The sequence below is a fragment of the Papio anubis genome, chromosome 17 (assembly GCF_008728515.1).
Source record: "Papio anubis isolate 15944 chromosome 17, Panubis1.0, whole genome shotgun sequence".
Classification (NCBI taxonomy): domain Eukaryota; kingdom Metazoa; phylum Chordata; class Mammalia; order Primates; family Cercopithecidae; genus Papio; species Papio anubis.
The window spans coordinates 33,056,974-33,077,610 of record NC_044992.1 but is presented as its reverse complement, the minus strand read 5'-3'; the positions used below and the strand labels follow the sequence as shown (position 1 = coordinate 33,077,610).

General features: G+C 43.7%; 1 long non-coding RNA gene across 3 annotated transcripts in view; it reads right to left on the bottom strand.

The window, feature by feature from the left end:
- Nucleotides 1–20,637, bottom strand: part of LOC103878799 — a 137,999-nt gene that overhangs the window by 68,936 nt on the left and 48,426 nt on the right. For all 3 annotated transcript variants that reach the window (XR_001896067.3, XR_639148.4, XR_002517866.2), the window contains one exon: nt 7,056–7,171. This is a non-coding gene — a long non-coding RNA (uncharacterized LOC103878799). The remainder of the gene's footprint in view (nt 1–7,055; nt 7,172–20,637) is intronic.

Here is a 20,637-nt window from a genome sequence, read left to right as displayed (position 1 = left end):
CACCCTGTTTATTTCCTACATAAGATTTTCCAAAACATGTACCTATTTTGGTTATTCATGTGTGTGTTTATTGTTGAGGGCAGGAAGTAGATCTACTTTATTCATTATGAATGGCATATAAGAGGAACATGATTAATACCTGTTAGATCCATGAATTATCCTGTCTGAAATTCCACCAGGGATTCCTGCACTCAGGAAAGAAACATGAAATATTTTTTTCCTCTTTTTCCTCCTTCACTCTCTTGGTCAGGGCCTTTTTTTTTTTTTTTTTTTTTTAAGATGGAGTCTCACTCTGTCACCCAAGCTGGAGTGCAGTGGCGCTATCTCGGCTCACTGCAAACTCCACCTCCCAGGTTCAAGTGATTCTCCTGCCTCAGCCTCTCGAGTAGCTGAGATTACAGGCTCAAGCCACGATGCCCAGCTAATTTTTGTATTTTTAATAGAGACGGGGTTTCACCATGTTGGCCAGGCTGGTCTCAAACTCCTCATCTCAGCCTCCCAAAGTGCTGGAATTATAGGTGTGAGCCACCACGCCCAGCTGGTCAGGATCTTGATGAATGAAATTCTCCTGAGATGGCACAAATGAAGAAACTGTAATGAAGAGATTATTCTCTGAGGCAAGGACAGGGTTAAGAAAACCAACACGGCTGGGCACGGTGGCTCAAGCCTGTAATCCCAGCACTTTGGGAGGCCGAGACAGGCGGATCACGAGGTCAGGAGATCGAGACCAGCCTGGCTAACATGGCGAAACCCCGTCTCTACTAAAAAAATACAAAAATCTAGCCAGGCGAGGTAGCAAGTGCCTGTAGTCCCAGCTGCTCGGGAGGTTGAGGCAGGAGAATGATGTAGACCCGGGAGGCGGAGCTTGCAGTGAGCTGAGATCCGGCCACTGCACTCCAGCCTGGGCGACAGAGCGAGACTCCATCTCAAAAAAATAAAAAAAATAAAAAAATAAAAAAAAGAAAGAAAACCAACACAGGATGTTCAGATACCTGAGAGGAGCAAGAGCAAGGAGTTGTTATACCTACAAGACTGGGGGCCAAAGGCAGGGAACCATATTCCCAGAGCCCAGTAAGAGCTGGGGCTGTGGAAGAGGCTTCCCACCTAGAAATGTAGTCTTGGAGGGACACAGCCATTGCCAGGTTGCTGGCAGTTAAGCAGGAGAGGAACAGATGAAGAAGTACCCCACCTAGGCCGGGCGCGGTGGCTCAAGCCTGTAATCCCAGCACTTTGGGAGGCCGAGATGGGTGGATCACGAGGTCAGGAGATCGAGACCATCCTGGCTAACACGGTGAAACCCCATCTCTACTAAAAAATACAAAAAACTAGCCGGGCGAGGTGGCGGGCGCCTGTAGTCCCAGCTACTCGGGAGGCTGAGGCAGGAGAATGGCGTGAACCCGGGAGGCGGAGCTTGCAGTGAGCCGAGATCCGGCCACTGCACTCCAGCCTGGGCGACAGAGCGAGACTCCGTCTCAAAAAAAAAAAAAAAATAATTAATTAATTAATTAATTAATTAAAAAAAAAAAAGAAATACCCCACCTTATCTCGTCTCCTATTTCTAGTCTGTGCCCCTTCTTGACTGAAGCCAACTGAAAGCCAGCCAGCAAGGAAGCCCAGGTGAACAAATCAGTCTGTAGGAAGCTGGCCTTCCAGAGCACTGAGCAGGTGATAAATGGAGAAGAACTGGCACAGGTGTTCACTCCCAGCAGCTGGAACTCAGCCTTGGTTTTGCTCCCATGACTTAGAAGTCAATCTGATTTGGGACTTATGCTTGGAATTTAACTACCATTTATACCACTGGGTTTATAGAATTTTGATTTCTAAATAAACAACTTACTAATAAACCTGACGACACAATTCACTAGGGCATTAGAGCCTGCCTTTATACTGAACAAGGGGGTGAAGTGTTTTTATTATTAATAAGCACAGTACAGCCTACTCAAGAAAAAGAAAACTTCTATAATCTTATTTGGCCACCACATCAAACAAACTATGGAGTCTTTTGATGATATAAATAGTATCCTCACAAAATACATGGGACCAGTATTTGCCAAATTTGATTTCTAGGTTCTGTCAAACCAGTTGCAGAGATATAGCTAGAATTTTTTTTCTCAGTTGAAAATGCTTTAAGTCTTTGAGTTCTGGTTTTCATCCTCCTCTGATCAGTTGCTATGTGAGGATGTCCATATCTGACTCATTTTACTCTACAAATACAGAATTGCACCCAGGCGTATTTTAGGGGTATTGGTCACCTTGAAGTTTTCATAGGTTTTACAGATACATGCTGGTGAGGTGGGAGCGGGGGTGAATAAGAAGTAAAATACAAGTCTTCCTGAAAGCTGATAATGCAGCATTGGGGTCGATGATTTGTTTTCTTTCTTTCTTTTCTTTCATTATTATTATTATTATTATTATTATTATTATTATTATTATTTTGAGATGGAGTCTTGCTCTGTTGCCCAGGCTGGAGTGCAATGGCACGATCTCGGCTGACTGCAACCTTTGCCTCCTGGGTTCAAGCGATTCTCCTGCCTTAGCATCCCGAGCAGCTGGGATTATAGGCATGCACCACCATACCTGGCTCTTTTTTTGTTTTTTTTTTTGAGACAGAGTCTCACTCTGTCACCAGGCTGGAGTGCAGTGGTATGATTTCAGCTCACTGTAACCTCTGCCTCCCAGGTTCAAGCGATTCTCCTGCCTCAGCCTCCCGAGTAGCTGGGACTATAGGCACGCAGCACCACGCCCAGCTAATTTTTATATTTTTAGTAGAGAGGGGTTTCACTATGTTGGCCAGGCTGGTCTCAAACTCCTGGGCTCAAGTGATCCACCTGTCTCAGCCTCCCAAAGTGCTGGGATTACAGATTTCAGCCACTGAGCCCAGCCTCTTTTTTTTTTTTTTTCTTTTCTTTTAAATAGATATAGGGTTTCACCGTGTTGCCCAGGTTGGTCTCAAACTCCTGGGCTCAAGTGATCCACCTGCCTCCGCCTCCCAAAGTTCTGGGATTACAGGTGCGACCACTGTTCCCAGCCAAAAATCATTTCATTTTTACAACTTTAGCAGTGGGATCTGGGGCCAAGTTATATGGCGGAGTGGCATCACAATATCAATATACAACTCATCTTTTAAAATCTTTGTTTTAGCATATGACTTAAGAGCTGGACAGCCATACTGAATATTTCCACTGGAGCAGAGAGGACTGAGAGGCCACTGCCCAATTTATTGTGTCTGTGTTGAGTGCTAGATCTATGAATGGGGTTCCATACTAGCAAACAGCAACCTCATTTCCAGTTCATTTTTCTCCTTGCTGGAAGTGTTCTAAATATTGGAAGAATCATCTACTCTAAATTAGAATGCCCCGCTTTGTCTACTTTGCATTTTTTTAACAAGAAGGCATACAATATATTTATTGTGTTTATTGATTTATTGATGCTTAGAAAATAAAAGAATGTTGGTTTAGGATGGACTGAATTTTATCTTTCCGCTATATAGAAAAGAGGCAAGTTGCTCTAATCCTTGAATCACAGAGGCTTATAAGGAGAATTCAAATTCATGTCTGGTTTCCCGTATTCAGAGATTCTACAGAGAGAAAATTCTCTCCTAAAAGGAACTATATACTGGCCAGGCACAGTGGCTCACGCCTGTAGTCCCAGCACTTTGGGAGGCCAAGATGGGTGGATCACTTGAGGCCAGGAGTTCCAGACTAGCCTGGACAACATGGTGAAACCCTGTCTGTACTAAAAATACAAAAATTAGCTTGGCTTGGTGGCATGCGCCTGTAATCCCAGCTCCTTGGGAAGCTGAGGCATGAGAATCGCTTGAACCTGAGAGGCAGGAGTTGCAGTGAGCCGAGATCACACTACTGCACTCCAGCCTGGCCAACAGAGCTAGACTGTCTCACCAAAAAAAAAAAAAAAAAAGAACTATATACCACCTGGCATATATCTGAAGAGAAGCAGGGTGGAAGGTAAAGTAAAATATAAGTTCAGTGGAAAAATACTTGGAAAGCCACTTGGTAACCATAAAGATCTTAATTAAATCACCCAGAGCCTTATTCCATAATGATATGCACCAGGTGTTTCTGCTTCCACTTAATTAACTCAGCATAATTCCTCTTTTAAAAACACGACACATACTGTTGGGGTGTATCCAGCCGAAACACACATCACCACAAAGCTTTTAAAATGTGGTTCTTTTCAATGTACATATTAGAATGGCCTCATGTCTTTCACTATGTGTGTACTGACCTTAGAGGGTCACCCACATTAAAGGATGCAGTAGAAATAAGGCAATCCCACATTTACAGACAAGAAAACACAATAATGTAGTTTTATGGAAACTAACCTTCAGAAATGCAAGGCATTCACTGGTTTCACTCAGAAACCTCTCAGATGTGGGAGAAATATGTGTGAGATTTGGACTTTCATTTATCCAAATATGAGGAATTTGTCTGTTAGAGTCAACTGGCTGATAATGGATGGAAAGGATTAGTGCAGGTCCTACTTGGCAGGCTTCGCGGTAGAAACCCATATGCTCCCTGACATTGATTATAATTATTTTTCCATCATTCCCAGGTTACATTCTTAGCAGGAATGTGAGCCAACTCTCTCCCTAGGAAGGCTCCTGCTGTGAAACCATCTTTGGCAATGAATCTTTAACAAAAGATCAAGAACTTGACATTTATTTTTAAGCACGAGAAGAAAATGTGTGCAATGTTGGAAGCAAGGACAGGGATAGGAAGAGCTTCTAAACACTTGCAGGCAGGAGCAGTGGAACAGAGAGAAATATTACATGAGTGACATGACTTTACTTTTGTGAATAGCAACTAATGACTAGGTATGGAATATGTGGATTATATGATGTTAAGGTCTAATGTCTTTTTAAAGTAGAAGAGTGGGGGAAATGTGGTTATTATTCCAAACCAGGTATGTCTTTATGATTTTATATCCAACTGATCATTCAGGGAAGTTATTAGGACAGTGGTTGAAACAGAAATTTAGGATGATATTCTAAGAAACAGAAAGAGCAGTCTTCTTATTCTACTTGGCAAGACCAACAGAGATAACAAAAAAAAAAATCTTTTTTTTTTTTTTTCAGGAAAAGCATGTGCATTCAAACTTGTTAATTCATTGATTTGAGTTGAAGGGAGGGGGACATGCTTGGTGGAAAAGTTAAAGTGCTCTGGGTGAGAAATTCACAGGGTAAGAATTTTTCATTTTCAAATTGTCCACCTACAGTAAGGAAATTTCTTCCAAATTAATTTTTTAAACAACAGGTGCAGAAAATGGTGTGGCTGTCAGAAAATTACCAAATTAAACATAAAAAGCTTAGCCTCTCTCCTAAAGGATGGTTATTTCTGTCTCGTAGTTTCATGCACTGTAATGATGAGTTTCTCCATTAAAATCAAATACAGAATATAATTAAGTCAATCCTCCAGGTTACATGTCTTAAAATTCCACTAGCTGAAGGGCTTGCTAGAGGAAGTAATAAATACTTTAATAAATGCCTGTACCATAAATGTACTTCGGATGTGACTTAAACTCAGTACAAACCTTATCATAGGCAGTTTATAGCCCCTAGATGGGGAATTTTTTTTTTTTTGCTGAGCTATGCTCTTCGAAGCATTTGGATAAAGTTCCTAATGGTATTCCACTTCCTACCTTTGCCGAAAACTTAGCCCAAAGTGATGTGTACATTTTTATACATGAGAATGAAATCAAATGAAACGTTGTGATTTAAAAAGGAAACCACATATTATTGAAAACTAAAATATATCTTGGTTATGGACTTGTGAATACTACATCAAAATTCATTGCAGAAGAATAAATTACCCAATCTTGTAATAGAGTCTTCAGATACGGAAAATATATAGTGTTCTTCCTGTTTTAACATTGCGGATTTAAATCATTTGGTTACATAATCACAATTCAATCTCCAACTGAAATTTTCATTGTCATTATTATATCATTTAAAAATATATAACTGAGCACAGTGGCTCATGCCTGTAATCCCAGCACTTTGGGAGGCCATAGTAGGAGGATCACTTGAGCCCAGGAGTTCAAGACCAGCCCTGGGAACATAGCAAGGCCCCGTCTTTGCAAAAAAATTTAAAAACTAGTTGGGCATGGTAGCATGCACTTGTAGTCCCAGCTACTTGGGAGGCTAACCTCGGAGGATCACTTGAGCCTGGAAGCTTGAGGCTGCAGTGAGCTGTGGTCATGCCACTGCACTCCATCCAGCCTGGGAGACAGAGCAAGACCCTATCTCAAAATGTATATATATATGTATATATATTTTTAAATATTATCAGCAAATATATATATATTTTTATTAATACTATATATATTTTAAAACAATGCTAATCGTATACTTAAAAGTCTATTCTCATCTTCTTGGTTTGGCATAACCATTACTTCTTTTTTTTTTTTTTTTTTTTTTTTTTGAGGACGGAAAGTTCTCTGTCGCCTGGCTGGAGTGTGCAGTGGCCGGATTCAGCTCACTGCAGCCCTCACTGGTTTTCTGGCACCATTCTGCCTCAGCTCTTTCCGAGTAGCTGGGACTACAGGTCGCCTTTCACTTCTGCCAGGTTTTTTTTTTTGTATTTTTAGTAGAGACGGGCGCTCCCCACTGCATAGCCAGGATGGTCTCGATCTCCTGACCTCGTGATCTGTCTGCCTTGGCCTCCCAGTGCTGGGATTACAGGCTTGAGCCACCGCGCCTGGCCAACCATTACTTCTTTTCTCACTGCAGGCAAAGATGTTAATAGCAATGGGGAAAAAAATAACGCTTCTCCAGTGCTAGGCAAACGGCCATATCCATCAGGAGTAAAGAAAACGAATAAGTTCCCACACATGGCTGCCTTTATCTCTTCCATTTGAATAAGTTATTGAATTTACTATGTGCAAGGTTGTTTGCAAAACATCTCACACACATTCCCTTATTTAATTCTCATAAAAATCTAAAATTTATATATTTAAGCCTCCCAACTACCCAGCGAGAGAGTTAATAATATGCTCCTTCCACAGGGAGAAAAGTGAAGCTCAGAGAGTTTATTTACCTAAAGTTTTATAGGGAGGAAATCATTTCTTGTAACCATCTGTGTCAGCTGGGTCTTCCAGGAAGCAGGTGAGGAGACCGAGTGAAGAACACAAACAGTTGATTCAGGTGAAATGCCTGTTAAAGAAAAAAGGGAGAATCAGCAGCTTGGACAGATATAGCCTTTGGGCCATGATATTAATCTGATACTTGTGAAAAACAAACAAACAAAAAAGGTGGGGAAGAGTCTGGGCGCGGTGGCTCACTCTGTAATCCCAGCACTTTGGGAGGCCGAGGTGGGCAAATCACCTGAGGTTGGGAGTTCGAGACCAGGCTGACCAATATAGTGAAAGCCCATCTCTACTAAAAATACAAAATTAGCCAGGTATGGTGGCACATGCCTGTAATCCCAGCGCCACCTGTGAAGGCTGAGGCAGGAGTAACCACTTGAATCTCGGGAGGCAGAGGTTGCAATGAGCTGAGATCGCCACACTCCAGCCTGGTACAAAAAAAGCCGTAAACTTGTCTCATTAAAAAAAAAAAAAAGTGGGGAAGAAACAGGATTGAACAGGAGCACCTCAGAATACAATGCACACCTGACAGTTTTGGCCAACTCAATGGGAAACACCAGAGCAAAGACTGCCGATTGGAAGATACCCGCTTTGGCCAGAAATAGCCAGCCCCTAGTACTTCCACTATGTTTGGTTATTATCTGGAGACGGTTCAGGAAGAGTGTGGCCTTAGCTTGAAAACTGAGGTGGTCTGAAGCTGCTGCAGTTGGAGGCTGTCAACTAACCACTCTCCTTGCAGCTGAATGGAAGTTATTTCTTGAACGGAGAGCCAAGTGGTGTGTCTTCACAACTACCACGGTCCACCCCGTGCACCATGCAACTCCCGTCCCATTTAGGGAACAGCTCCTCCAGGGTTCCAGTGTGCCTCTGTTCTTGCAGATAAACTTAAAAGAGGCAGATCAGTGGGATGAACTATACCCCTTGTCACAGCAGTTGATCTTGGGATCGCAACTGATACTTATCCTCTCCCTTCTCCACTATCCATTCCAAATTTACTGTCCCTCAGTTACCATCTCTAGTGGTCTCAGTGACTTGCTGGTGGTGTGACAAAACTTTCATTTTTGAATGAAACCACTGGTAACCATACTTATCTCAAGCTGAGGTTGCTGTACTCATCCATGTATGTTCCCAGTTGGGCCAGGGAGTATCATAAAGCACCCAAGTGGACTGCATGAGTTCTCTATGTATTCTTCATTGCCCCTACTTATAATAGCAACACAAACTCCTCCTGCTAATCAGGATAAATTACCCTTGCCAAGATGGCAACTCTTCTTACCTGCTGATTCATGGTCACGAAGAATTCAAAATGCCAGGGCAGGAGCCATATTTTATAGTTCAAATGGAACTCTTGCTGTTTCCCCAACCATGACGTTTCATTAGGGCAACATCTTGCAGCCTCCTGCTCCTCCATTCTTGCTTTTATTTATTTATTTATTTATTTATTTATTTATTTATTTATTATTATTATTTTTTAAGACGGAGTCTCACTCTGTTGCCCAGGCTGGAGTGCAGTGGCGCTATCTTGGCTCACTGCAACCTCCTCCTCCCGGACTCAAGCAATTCTCCTGACTCAGCCTTCCGAGTAGCTGGGATTACAGGTGCCTGCCACCATGCCCGGCTAATTTTTGTATTTTTAGTAGAGACAGGGTTTCACCATGTTGGCCAAGCTGGTCTCAAACTCCTGACCTCAGGCAATCTGCCTGCCTTGGCCTCCCAAAGTGCTGTGATTATAGGCGTGAGCCACCGCACCCAGCCTCATTCTTGCTTTCTTTTGATGGTGCATATTAAGCAGCATCCCCATTGACTGGTCATTGACTTTGTCCTTTGGGACACCATACTCTGTGAACTATCTCCACAACTCTCTTTGGATCAAGCTCCCTTGGCTGCCATTCTGCTTTGCTGGTCATTACTATAATTACAACCCTCTGGCTTCTAGAGGTTAAGTGCTGCCCCCTGGCCTCTTGCTTCAGGAGCCCACCATGCTCATTGCTATCCATGAACCAAGCTCTGTGACAGCATCTCCTACCCACAGCCCTTGCTAGCACTGAACTTCTCACTGGTGCTGGCACCTGCTCCCTGGAGTATTCCTGATGGCCTTGGCAAGTGAAGCATAAGCTCTGGGCCTATGTGTGTAGCATAATCCTCTGGAGGTCTTCTGGCCTCACAGAAAATATCTATTCCAACGTGTCCACTTCCCTCTGCATCTTTATTCCTTCCTCTACCATCTGCCAGGGCAAAATTCACACATTTATTAAGTGCTGGTTTGTGTGGCGTCCTTTGACAAGAGACATAAGACAAACAGCTCAGAGTGGAAGAAATAGATGTTCTCAGGACGAGGCTGTATGGTGTCCTGGTTTAGAGCATCTGCCCTACAGTCAGAATGCCTGCGTTTGAAATAATTTCTGCCACGAACTAGCTGTGAGACCGTGGGTGAGTTATTCAACCTTTCAGGACATCTCCTAAAATGGGGATAATGTTTTCTTCCCCAAAGACTTGTGGGGAGGAACCAAAAATTAAATGGATTATTGAATATAAAGTCCTTAGACCATTGGCCAACCCTTCGTCAGTGCCCTATAACCGTTGCCTGTTTAGCATGTCATAAACACGTGACTCGCATACATTATATTAAAATAGAGCAGAGTAGTTAAGTCTGGGGAAAGGAAACTAACTTTTATTAGATGACTGTTCTCTTCCAGGCGCTATAACACTATTTTCTCATGATCCCCTCTTTAATCTTTGCAATAACTCACAAGGTAGGTATTACCAGTTGCAGTTTCCTGAGGAGGAAACCAAAGCTGGGAATTATTTTATCCTCAAAGAGGCAATAAGTTGATGGCCACAATCGGGACATTCAGCTTTTCTCCTCACATTTAGAAATGTCATGTGGCTGTGAGTCACCTTGTGAGGATCTTGTCACATCCTTAGGCTGTACTGCCAACACTGAAAATGCACTGTGGCTGACCCGTTTCAGCAAAGCCAGGCTGCAGTTTTCCTGTGGATTCCCATTCCAGCAGCTAGGCTGGGCTCTCCTTTGGTTTTGGTACCACTGTGATTCTGCTGTGTGGCTACTTTAGAGACTAGAGACTGCCTAATGTGAGCAATAGGTGATCTAACGGACACTCATTATTTGTTGACTCAGCATCTATCAAACTTTAGTCAACTGGCAGCATCATGGTTTTCATCCATGGAATTCTGCCATGTTGGTTCCACCCTCAGCTCTGGGAGGGGGCATGTGCATGGCACCTGGATAATCAGATCATGGCATTCCCAGCCACAGTGATGGGTTTTGGGGAGAGGAGACATGTTACAATTCAGGCCAATTCATGTCGGGCCCAGGACTTAACTTATATTGGTTTTTTTTTTTTGATACGGAGTCTCGCTCTGCCGCCCAGGCTGGAGTGCAGTGGCCGGATCTCAGCTCACTGCAAGCTCCGCCTCCTGGGTTTACACCATTCTCCTGCCTCAGCCTCCCGAGCAGCTGGGACTACAGGCGCCCGCCACGTCGCCCGGCTAGTTTTTTGTATTTTTTAGTAGAGACGGGGTTTCACCAGGTTAGCCAGGATGGTCTCGATCTCCTGACCTCGTGATCCGCCCACCTCGGCCTCCCAAAGTGCTGGGATTACAGGCTTGAGCCACCGCGCCCGGCTATATTGTTTTATTTTATTTTATTTTGAGACAAGGTCTTGGCTCTGTCACCCAGGCTGGAGTACAGTGGTGTGATTATGGCTCACTGCAGCCTGGAGCTTTCAGGCTCAATTGATCCTCCTGCCTCAGCCTCCTGAGTAGCTGGGACTACAGGTGCACGCCCCCCTACCCAGCTAATTTTTGTAGAGACAGAGTTTCACCATGTTGCCCAGGCTGGTCTCAAACTCCTGGGCTCAAGTGATCCACCTGCCCTGGTCTCCCAAAGTGTTGGGATTACAGGTGTGAGCCACCAAGCCCAGCTTGGACTTAACTTTATATTGATGGCAATGAAAAGCTTTCTCTTTTTCTGCCTGTAGCTCTATAAGGTCATAAACCACCTGCCACTACTGGTTACAATCTGCCTCCCATAAAATGAAAGTATGCCTCAGAATAAAGCCAGAATAGAGGCAGGAAAAACAGAGACATCAGGAGAGCAGTGGTCCTGGTAACATCATTTGAGCCCCGACTCCAGGTATACCTGAAGCCTGTATATTCCTTGGCTTTTTAGTTCTGTTAAGTAAAACTTACAGTGAGGCCATTGGTTTGGACTGAGCTCCTGCACTGGGCCCCAACATATCAGATCAAACCAGAATGGAGTCACTCACGCTAGCTGTTACGTAGTCAAACTGAACTTAGAAGTGGATCAGTTTTCCAAAGAAAAGGAAGATTCACAGCAACCAATCCAAAGAGGCCCCATCAACCTGGGCCAGCATGATAAGGAAGTCCCTTCTGCTTTAATCCTATAAGAAAAGTGACTTTGAAACAACCAAACTGCTTTTTATTCCTTGTTTCTGCTTTCTTCTGCCTCTTCTGCCTGTAAAGCCCAGCTCCTCTGCTCAGCTCCTCAGGGTGCCTTTGTATTTTATAGAAGAAATGCTGCCCAATTCATGAATTACCAACAAAAGGGTCTTTAAACTTGATTTGTTGAAATTTTGTTCTTTGATAGTTCCACAAGTCAATAAATTCCTTTTTCTTCCTTTAAATCCGGTGTCCTTGGCCGGGTGTGGTGGCTCACGCCTGTAATCCCAGCACTGTGGGAGGCCAAGGTGGGCGGATCATCTGAGGTCAGGAATTTGAGGCCAGCCTGAACAACATGGAGAAACCCCGTTTCTACTCAAAATACAAAATTAGCTGGGTATGGTGGTGCATGCCTATAATCCCGGCTACTCAGGAGGCTGAGACAGGAGAATTGCTTGAACCTGGGAGGCAGACTTGCAAGAGCCGAGATTGCACTCCAGCCTGGGCAACAGAGTATGACTTTGTCTCAAAAAAAAAAAAAAAAAAATCAGGTGTTCTCAACCTCTAGGCATGGACCAGTCCACAGCCTGTTAGGAACAGGGCAGCACAGCAGGAGGTGAGTGGCAAGCAAACAGGAGCGAGCATGGCCGCCTGAGCTCCGCCTCCTGTCACATCAGCAGCGGCATTAGATTCTCATTGGAGCACGAACCCTATTGTGAACTGAGTATGCGAGGGATCTAAGTTGCAGGCTACTGATGAGAATCTAACTAATGCTTGATGTACTAACTGTACTGCCAACAGTTTCATCCAGAAACCATCCCTCACGGTCCATGGAAAAATCGTCTTCCACAAAACGGGTCCCTGGTGCCAAAAAGGTTGGGGAATGCTGCTTTAAATAGTTGCAGCTGGGATTTCTATTACTTGAAACTAACTCCTAGCCATGAATCATTCAGTCAGTCAATATTCAATACCTTCAGTGTGCTAGGTATCATCCAAGTGTAGGAAAACAGCAGTCAATAAGACAGACAACTCCCTGTGGGCCTAGATTCGCATTTGAAACTGACATTCTCAGCTGGGCGTGGTGGCTCACGCCTGTAATCCCAGCACTTTGGGAGGCCGAGGTGGGCAGATCAACTGAGGTTGGGAGTTTGAGACCAGCCTGGCCAACATGGTGAAACCCTGTGTTTACTAAAAAAAATACAAAAATTAGCTGAACATGGTGGCACGGGGCTGTAATCACAGCTTCTCGAGAGGCTGAGGCAGGGAATCACTTGAACCTGGGAGGTGGAGGTTGCAGTGAGCCGAGATCATGCCACTGCCCTACAGCTTAAGTGACACAGTGAGACTCCATCTCAGAAAAAAAAAAAAAAAAGAAGAAAAGAAACTGACATTCTAGTGAGAAGAAAAGAAGAAGGAGAAAAAGTAAATAGATATATTGTGAATCAGTTATGAAAAGTTCTGTACGCTGGACAAGGGGAAGGAAGTGTTATAAGGGATTCAGGGAACATCTCACAGATATGGTAACTTTCAGAAGAGACCTAAAATATGTGAGAGAGTAAGCCATGAGTGGTTGCAGGGTTCCAGCAAGAGGAAACAGAAAATTCAAAGGCCCTGAGTGGAGTGGATGCTTACAGCACAGTGAGGCCAAAGTGTTAAACGTGGCCAGGCATGGTGGCTCACACCTGTAATCCCAGCACTTTGTGAGACTGAGGCAGGAGGATCACTTGAGCCCAGGAGCTCACTACCAGCCCCGGCAACAGGGCAAGATTCTGTCTTTACAACGAATTTAAAAATTAGCTGGAGACAGTGGCCTATACCTGTGGTCCCAGCTACTTGTGAGGCTGAGGTGGGAGGATGATTTGAGCTCAGGAGTTCGAGCTTACAGTGAGTCATGATGGTACCACTGCACTCCACCCTGGGCAGCAGAGTGAGACCCTGCCTCAACTAAAACAAAAAGGAAAACAAAACAAAACAAAACAAAAAACTCAGAGTGTTAAAAGTGTAGTGGGAAGGAAGGTGGGATGGAAGATGAGTTCAGAGAAGTAACAAGTTCAAACCATCCAGGCCCTTCACAGACATTGGAGCTTTATGGTTTTACTCAACATAGATGGGAATCCACTGGGCAGGTTTTTTTCTTTTTGAAATGACATGTGCTAAAATATTTTAAAAGAATTAATTTGGTTGTTGAATGGAGGGGGCAAGGGCAGAAGCCAGGAATACAGGGAGGAGAATATTGCAATGATCTGGATGAGAGATGTTGGTGGCTAGGGCAGGGTGGTAGCAGTGGAAATGAAGAGTGGTGGACAGATAAGAGGTATATTTTGATTGCTGAATAAAGAGGATTTGCTGATAAATTGGATTTTGGGATGAAAGAAAGAGAAGAGTCAAGGATGACTCCACAGTTTTTGTCCTAAGCAACTGGAAGTTTGGGATAAAGTTTCAGTCCTTTTCTTTTTTTTTTTGAGACAGAGTCTCGCTCTCTTGCCCAGGCTGGAGTGCAGTGGCATGATCTCGGCTCACTGCAACCTCCGCCTACTGGGTTCAAGTGATTCTCCTGCCTCAGCCTCGTGAGTAGCTGGGATTATAGGCACATGCCACCACAGCCGGCTAAGTTTTTGTATTTTGAGTAGAGATGGGGTTTCACCATGTTGGCCAGGCAGGTCTCGAACTCCTGACCTCAAGTGATCCACCTGCCTCGGCCTCCCAAAATGCTGGAATTACAGGTGTTAGCCACTGTGCCTGGCCAGTTCTTTTTTGTTACTTATTAGATACCTATTAGATATCCAAGGTCTGACACTCAGACATTCAGAGGAGAGGACTAGGATAGAAATATATATTTGGGACTCATTAGTGCATGATAGTATTTAAAGCTGTGAGATTGAATGAGGCCCAGTGCAGTGGCTCACACTTGTAATGCCAGTGCTTTGGGAGGCTGAGGCGGGAGGATCACTCAAGCCCAGGAGTTTGAGGTTACAGTGAGCTATGATCATGCCATTGTACTCCAGCCTGGATGACCAAGCGAGATTCTATCTCAAAACAAAATAAAATAAAATAAAACTGCAAGACTGAATGAAACATGTGTATAGATAGAGAATAGATATAAGGGCCAAGTCCTGGGACTCCCATGTTTAGAGGTCAGGAAGATAAGGAGGAACCAATAAGGCAGACTAAGAAAGAATAGCCATTGGGGTAGCTGCCGCTGTATATAGTGAAGAAAATGCATCAAGAAGGGAGTGATCAGCTGTGTACGAGGTGCGCTAGGTGCTGATTTCTGGGACAAGAAAAATGAGGACAGGAAATTTATTACTAGATTAAGCAATGTGGAGCTTTTAACACTTACTGCTATCTTATTTATATACTATCTGTTGACATTTGCTTATTTTCTGTCTGCTCCCATTCTTATGTAAGCTCTGTAAGCTCTGTGACATTCTATTTCATTTGCTACTCCATTCCTATTGTCTAGGACAGTACCTGGCATATAATAAGTGTTCAATAAATATTCTCGAATGGGCCAGCACGGTGGCTCACGCCTGTAATCCCAACACTTTGGGAGGCCGAGGTGGGCAGATCACTTGAAGTCAGGAGTTCGAGATCAGCCTGGCCAACATATACTGAAACCCCGTCTCTACTAAAAAATACAAAAATTAGCTGGATGTGGTGGTGCACGCCTGTAGTCCCAGCTACTTGGGAAGCTGAGGCAGGAAAATTGCTTGAACCCAGGAGGCAGAGGTTGCAGTGAGCCGAGATTGTGCCACCGTACTCCAGCCTGGGTGACAGAGCAAGACTGTCTCTCAAAGAAAAAAAAAAATTCTTGAATGAAAAAATTATGAAAACAGGCCAGGCGCAGTGGTCCATGCCTATAATCCCAGCACTTTGGGAGGCTGAGGCAGGTGGATCACCTGAGGTCAGGAGTTCAAGACCAGCTTGACCAACATGGTGAAATCTACTAAATACAAAAAATTAGCCAGGCGTGGTGGCACAAGCCTGTAATCTCAGCTATTCGGGAGGCTGAGGCAGGAGAATCACTTGAACCCAGGAGGCAGAGGTTGCAGTGGGCCAAGATTGAGCCATTGCACTCCAGCCTGGGCAACAAGAGCGAAAACACTGTCTTTAAAAAAAAAAAAAAAGAAAATTATGAAAACAAAGAAGAGGAAATTTTATTTCTCAATTCCTCTTTGTACAAAGATACCTTGCTTTTTTATATTTTGGTAGAGGAAGTAATGGTGTAGCACCAGTTTTGAATTATGTTCAGAATCTGACAAGGTATTTAAACTCACTAAACTTTTGTTTCCTTATGCTTAAAAGATGATGGATAATAATAAGATAACATTTGAGATTCTACCCAGAACCATGTCCAGTACATAACGGGCATTCAATAAATGCTTTGTAAATCTGGAAGGGTCACATGAGCCAGACCACACAATGGCAGACAAATTGAATGCAGATAATTAAGTCATTTGATATAGGAAGTTTCATTTATTTGAGAAGTGATTTATTATGTCTTTTCTCTGTCTATACTCTGTCTAAATTCAGTCTCACAACTTTAAATATCAGAAAAAAGGAAATGTTGCTAGTTAGCTGCATTTCCAACTAAAAGCACTTGAGTGTGTCTCAAGATGGGATAAGGATGGTAACATATTCAGAATAGTGTTGCTATTATGGTGGTTTCACATTAAAATGTAATGGCTGGCCAGACACGGTAGCTCACGCCTGTAATCCCAGCACTTTGGGAGGCTGAGGCAGGCAGATCGCCTGAGGTCGGGAGTTCGAGACCAGCCTGGCCAACATGGTGAAACCCCGTCTCTACTGAAAATATAAAAATAGCCGGGTGTGATGGCACATGCCTGTAATCCCAGCTACTCGGAAGGCTGAGACAGGAGAATCACTGGAACCTGGGAGGCAGAGGTTGTGGTGAGCCAAGATCATGCCACTGCATTCCAGCCTGGGAAACAAGAGCAAAACTCTGTCTTAAAAAAGATAATAAATAAATAAATAAATAAATAAATAAATAAATAAATAAATAAATAAAATGTAATGGCTTTTAGGCTTTTGCTTTGTTTTGTTTTTGAGAAAAAGTCTCACTCTGTTCCCTAGGCTGGAGTGCAGTGGTGCAATCTCGGCTCACTGCAACCTCTGCCTCCTGGCTTCAAGTGATTATCCTCCCTCAGCCTCCGAGTAGGTGGAATTACAGGCATGTGACACCACGCCTGGCTAATTTTTGTATTTTTAGTAGAGACGGGGTTTCACCATGTTGGCCAGGCTGGTCTTGAACTCCTGACCTCAAGCGATCCGCCCACCTCGGCCTCCCAAAGTGCTGGGATTAGAGGCATTACCCACCCTGCCCAGCTGGCTTTCAGGCTTTTAAAAAGAACCTTGTGTCTTATTACAGATTCTACATTTCAAATCTCATTACATTATAATGTAATAAGATAGATAGATATACTTTGGGGAGACGACTCCCCCTAGACCTAGATCTTCTCCTAGGTCATTCTGATCTGAATCTTACAGAAGGCACCAGAGTAGGCTGGAGCAGATGCCTAGGCTTGGAAAGACTCTGCAAATATGTTGTGAAGTGTCAACGTCAAAAGGTTAACTAGGAAGCTCCTAAAGGATCTTGGCAGTTTAAAGTAGGTAAAGATTATATTTTCAAGGAGATCGGCCTTTAGCAGGGGAAAATTGTGCTGTGTGAGGAGGTTAAAAGGGGGTGGGATAACCAGTCAGAGCAGAGAGCTATTGTGAATTAGCACTTAAGCAGCCTGGGCATGCGGCCAAATCTCTTGGGTTAATGTTTCTTCTCCTTTATTGTCCAGGATTAGGCAACAATGCAGCCTTCTGTCATTTTGCATTTCTTTGTCTGTTAAACAGAGTCAATAACCTGCATTCGCTTTGGACCCAGAATACTTGGCCATCATCTTTCCCCTAGCACAGAAACAATGACATTCTGGTATTGATGTATTGGTACCGGACATTGTGGGGAGATGTCAAGATGGTGATTAAAGTTCTAATCCTTTGGAAATCAGTGTTTATGGTTATGGGAAGGTACTAAACATTATAAGAAGCTAAGAACTCAAAAGACAAATATTTAGAGAAAATCTCCAAGAACAAAGTCTTCCAGGTAGGAACAAAGTTTGTATTTGTGTGCCAACTCTTCTTGTCTCTCTTGATAATACTATTTTTTACCATGAAATGTGGGTTATTACAGTGATGGGGAAGAGAGGCTGAATCAGAAAGGATGTTGAAATTTGGCAACAGAAGAAAGGGTTTGTATTTTATTTATTTATTTTTTGAGACAGGGTCTCACCCTGTCACGGAGGCTGGAGGGCAGTGATGCCATCTTAGCTCACTGCAACCTCCACCTCCTGGGCTCAAGCAATCCTCCCACCTCAGCCTCCCGAGTAGCTGGGACTACAGGCAGGCACCACCTTCCCCTGCTAATTTTTGTCTTTTTAGTGGAGATGGGGTTTCACTATGTTGCCCAGGCTGGTCTTGAACTCCTGGGCTCAAGCAATCAGTACGCCTCAGCCTCCCAAAGTGCTGGATTACAGGCGTGAGCCACCGTGATCAGCTAGAAAGGGTTTTTAAATCTTCCAGTGTATCCTTCAAGATGGCTGAAAGCATCACTTTGTGGGCTCCTTTTTTGTACTTTGGCTTCACAAGGGGAATGACATCTCCCAAGTGACTCTGTCTGACTGGTCTTTGTCATTATTATTACCTCATTTATTTAGCACTTCCTAATATTAGACATTGTGCTAAGTGTTTTACATATATTATTCCATTTACTTCTCACAAAAAAAACTCATGAAGTAGGAACTATTAACGTTCTCTTCATACAAAGAAAACTGAGTCATAATCCTACCACTGGTGAGCTTTTGGTGAGGTGAAGCATCTGGATACTGGAAAAGAAGTCGCTAGTTGAGGTGCTAAGAAAGAGGAACAAACAGAGTTTAGAGCAACTTACTGGGTGCAGTGGCTCACGCCTGTAATCCCAGTACTTTGGGAGGCTGAGGTGGGAGAATTGCTTGAGCCCAGGAGTTTGAGACCAGCCTGGGCAACATCAGGAAACCCCATCTCTACTAAAAATGCAAACATTAGCTGGCAGTGGTGGCTCATTCCTGTAGTCCCAGCTACTTAGGAGGCTGAGGCATGAAAATCATTTGAACTCAAGAGGCGGAGGTTGCAGTGAGCTGAGATTATGCCATTGCACTCCAACTTGTGTGACAGAGTGAGACCCTGTCTCAAAATAAAATAAAAATGAATAAATAAATTAAACATACACATTCAAATTTTCATTCATTCAAATTTTGCTTCCTTCCATGAGTTGGGCGTTGTCTTGGGACTAGGAATACAATAATGAACAGATGCAGGTCACAGGCTATTAAGAGTCCAGTAATTCAAATAGTTGTAATGCAATATGAGAAGTGCCATGACACAGAGCAATGTTTTCAAAACTTTTCTCATGATGGGAATCCCCAGGACCGCTTGTTAAATGTGGAACTTAACTTGCCAGACTTCTGCCATGGAAATTCTGGGGTTATAGAATCTGTTTTTTGGTTTTTGTTTTGAGACGGAGTTTCACTCAGTTGTCAGGCTGGAGTGCAATGGCGCAATCTCTGCTCACTCCAACCTCTGTTTTCCGGGTTCAAGCGATTCTCCTGCCTCAGCCTCCTGAGTAGCTGAGACTACAGGCGTGCCACCACACCCAGCTAATTTTTTTTTTTTTTTTGTATTTTTAGTAGAGACAGGGTTTCACCATGTTGGCCAGTATGGTCTCCATCTCTTGACCTTGTGATCCGCCTGCCTCAGCCTCCCAAAGTGCTGGGATTACAGGCATGAGCCACGGCACCCGGCCCAGAATCTGTTTTTTAACTAACACTATAGTTGAGTCGTATATTCAGGAAAGTCTGGGAAGCATAGATGTAAAGGTGTGTGCCCAAATGCTCAAGAAACCTAAGGTGGGGTGTCTACTCAGCCTGGGAAGTTAAGGATGGCCTCACAGAGAAGGTGACAGCTGAAGAGGAGGTGCAGGAACAGAAGTTATTTCACACCCCAGCAGGGGACCCTATCCTTGTGTTCCAAGGTGTGAAAGTATGAGCAAGCATTGACCTATTTAGGACACTGAGAGCAATCAGACACTGTGGAAGTGCAAAATATACAATGAGAAATAGCAAGGGATAAGGCTGGAGAGAAAGCGAGGGCCAGGCTATGAAAATCCTGGAATGCCATGTGAAGAAATATAGATCGATGGAGATGCTTTTTAGACTGCCTTGGTTCTTATTTCTATTTTATATATTATCATATCATATATATTTTATATATTTATACATTAGTATATATTTATATATTGCATACTATAATATATTATTATATTTATATTTACTGACTTTTTTTTTTTTGAGACAGGGTCTCTCTGTCACCCAGGCTGTAGTGCAGTGGTGCAGCCTCAACCTCCTAGGATCAAGCGGTCCTCCCACCTCAGCCTCCCGAGTAACTACGACCACAGGTGTGCACCACCATGCCTCCCTAATTTTTGTATTTTTTGTAGACACAGGGTTTCACCATGTTGCCCAGGCTGGTCTTGAACTCCTGGGCTCAAGCAATCTGCCCTCCTCAGTGTTCCAAAGTGCTGGGATTATAGGCATGAGCCACTGTACTCGGCCTATTTACTGAAATTAATTATTTTTAAATTTTAGACAAGACTCAGTGGGGTATCATGGAGGAACGGGAGACTTGTTTCTCTGGTTCTCAGCAAAAGGGCATTTGCCACACTGCTGGGAACAGGGGTGGTAATTTTAGTGAAGGGAATCAAAACGAGAGAGCCCAGATAGAGAGGTGGGCCTCACAGGCAATGGCTGAGAAAGACTGGAGTGGCTGTCGTTTCCTTCTTGAGACCTTTTCTGTTCAAACCAAAGAGGACATTACTTTGTTTTTGTAAGACTAAATGCTTTCTATACAAAACCAGATCTTAATGTTTAAATGTAAAATAGTGAAACCCCAAAATACATTAAAAGTATGTTGGCCAGGCACGGTAGCTCATGCCTGTAATCCCAGCACTATGGGAGGCCAAGGCGGGTGGATCACAAGGTCAGGAGGTCAAGACCAGCCTGACCAACA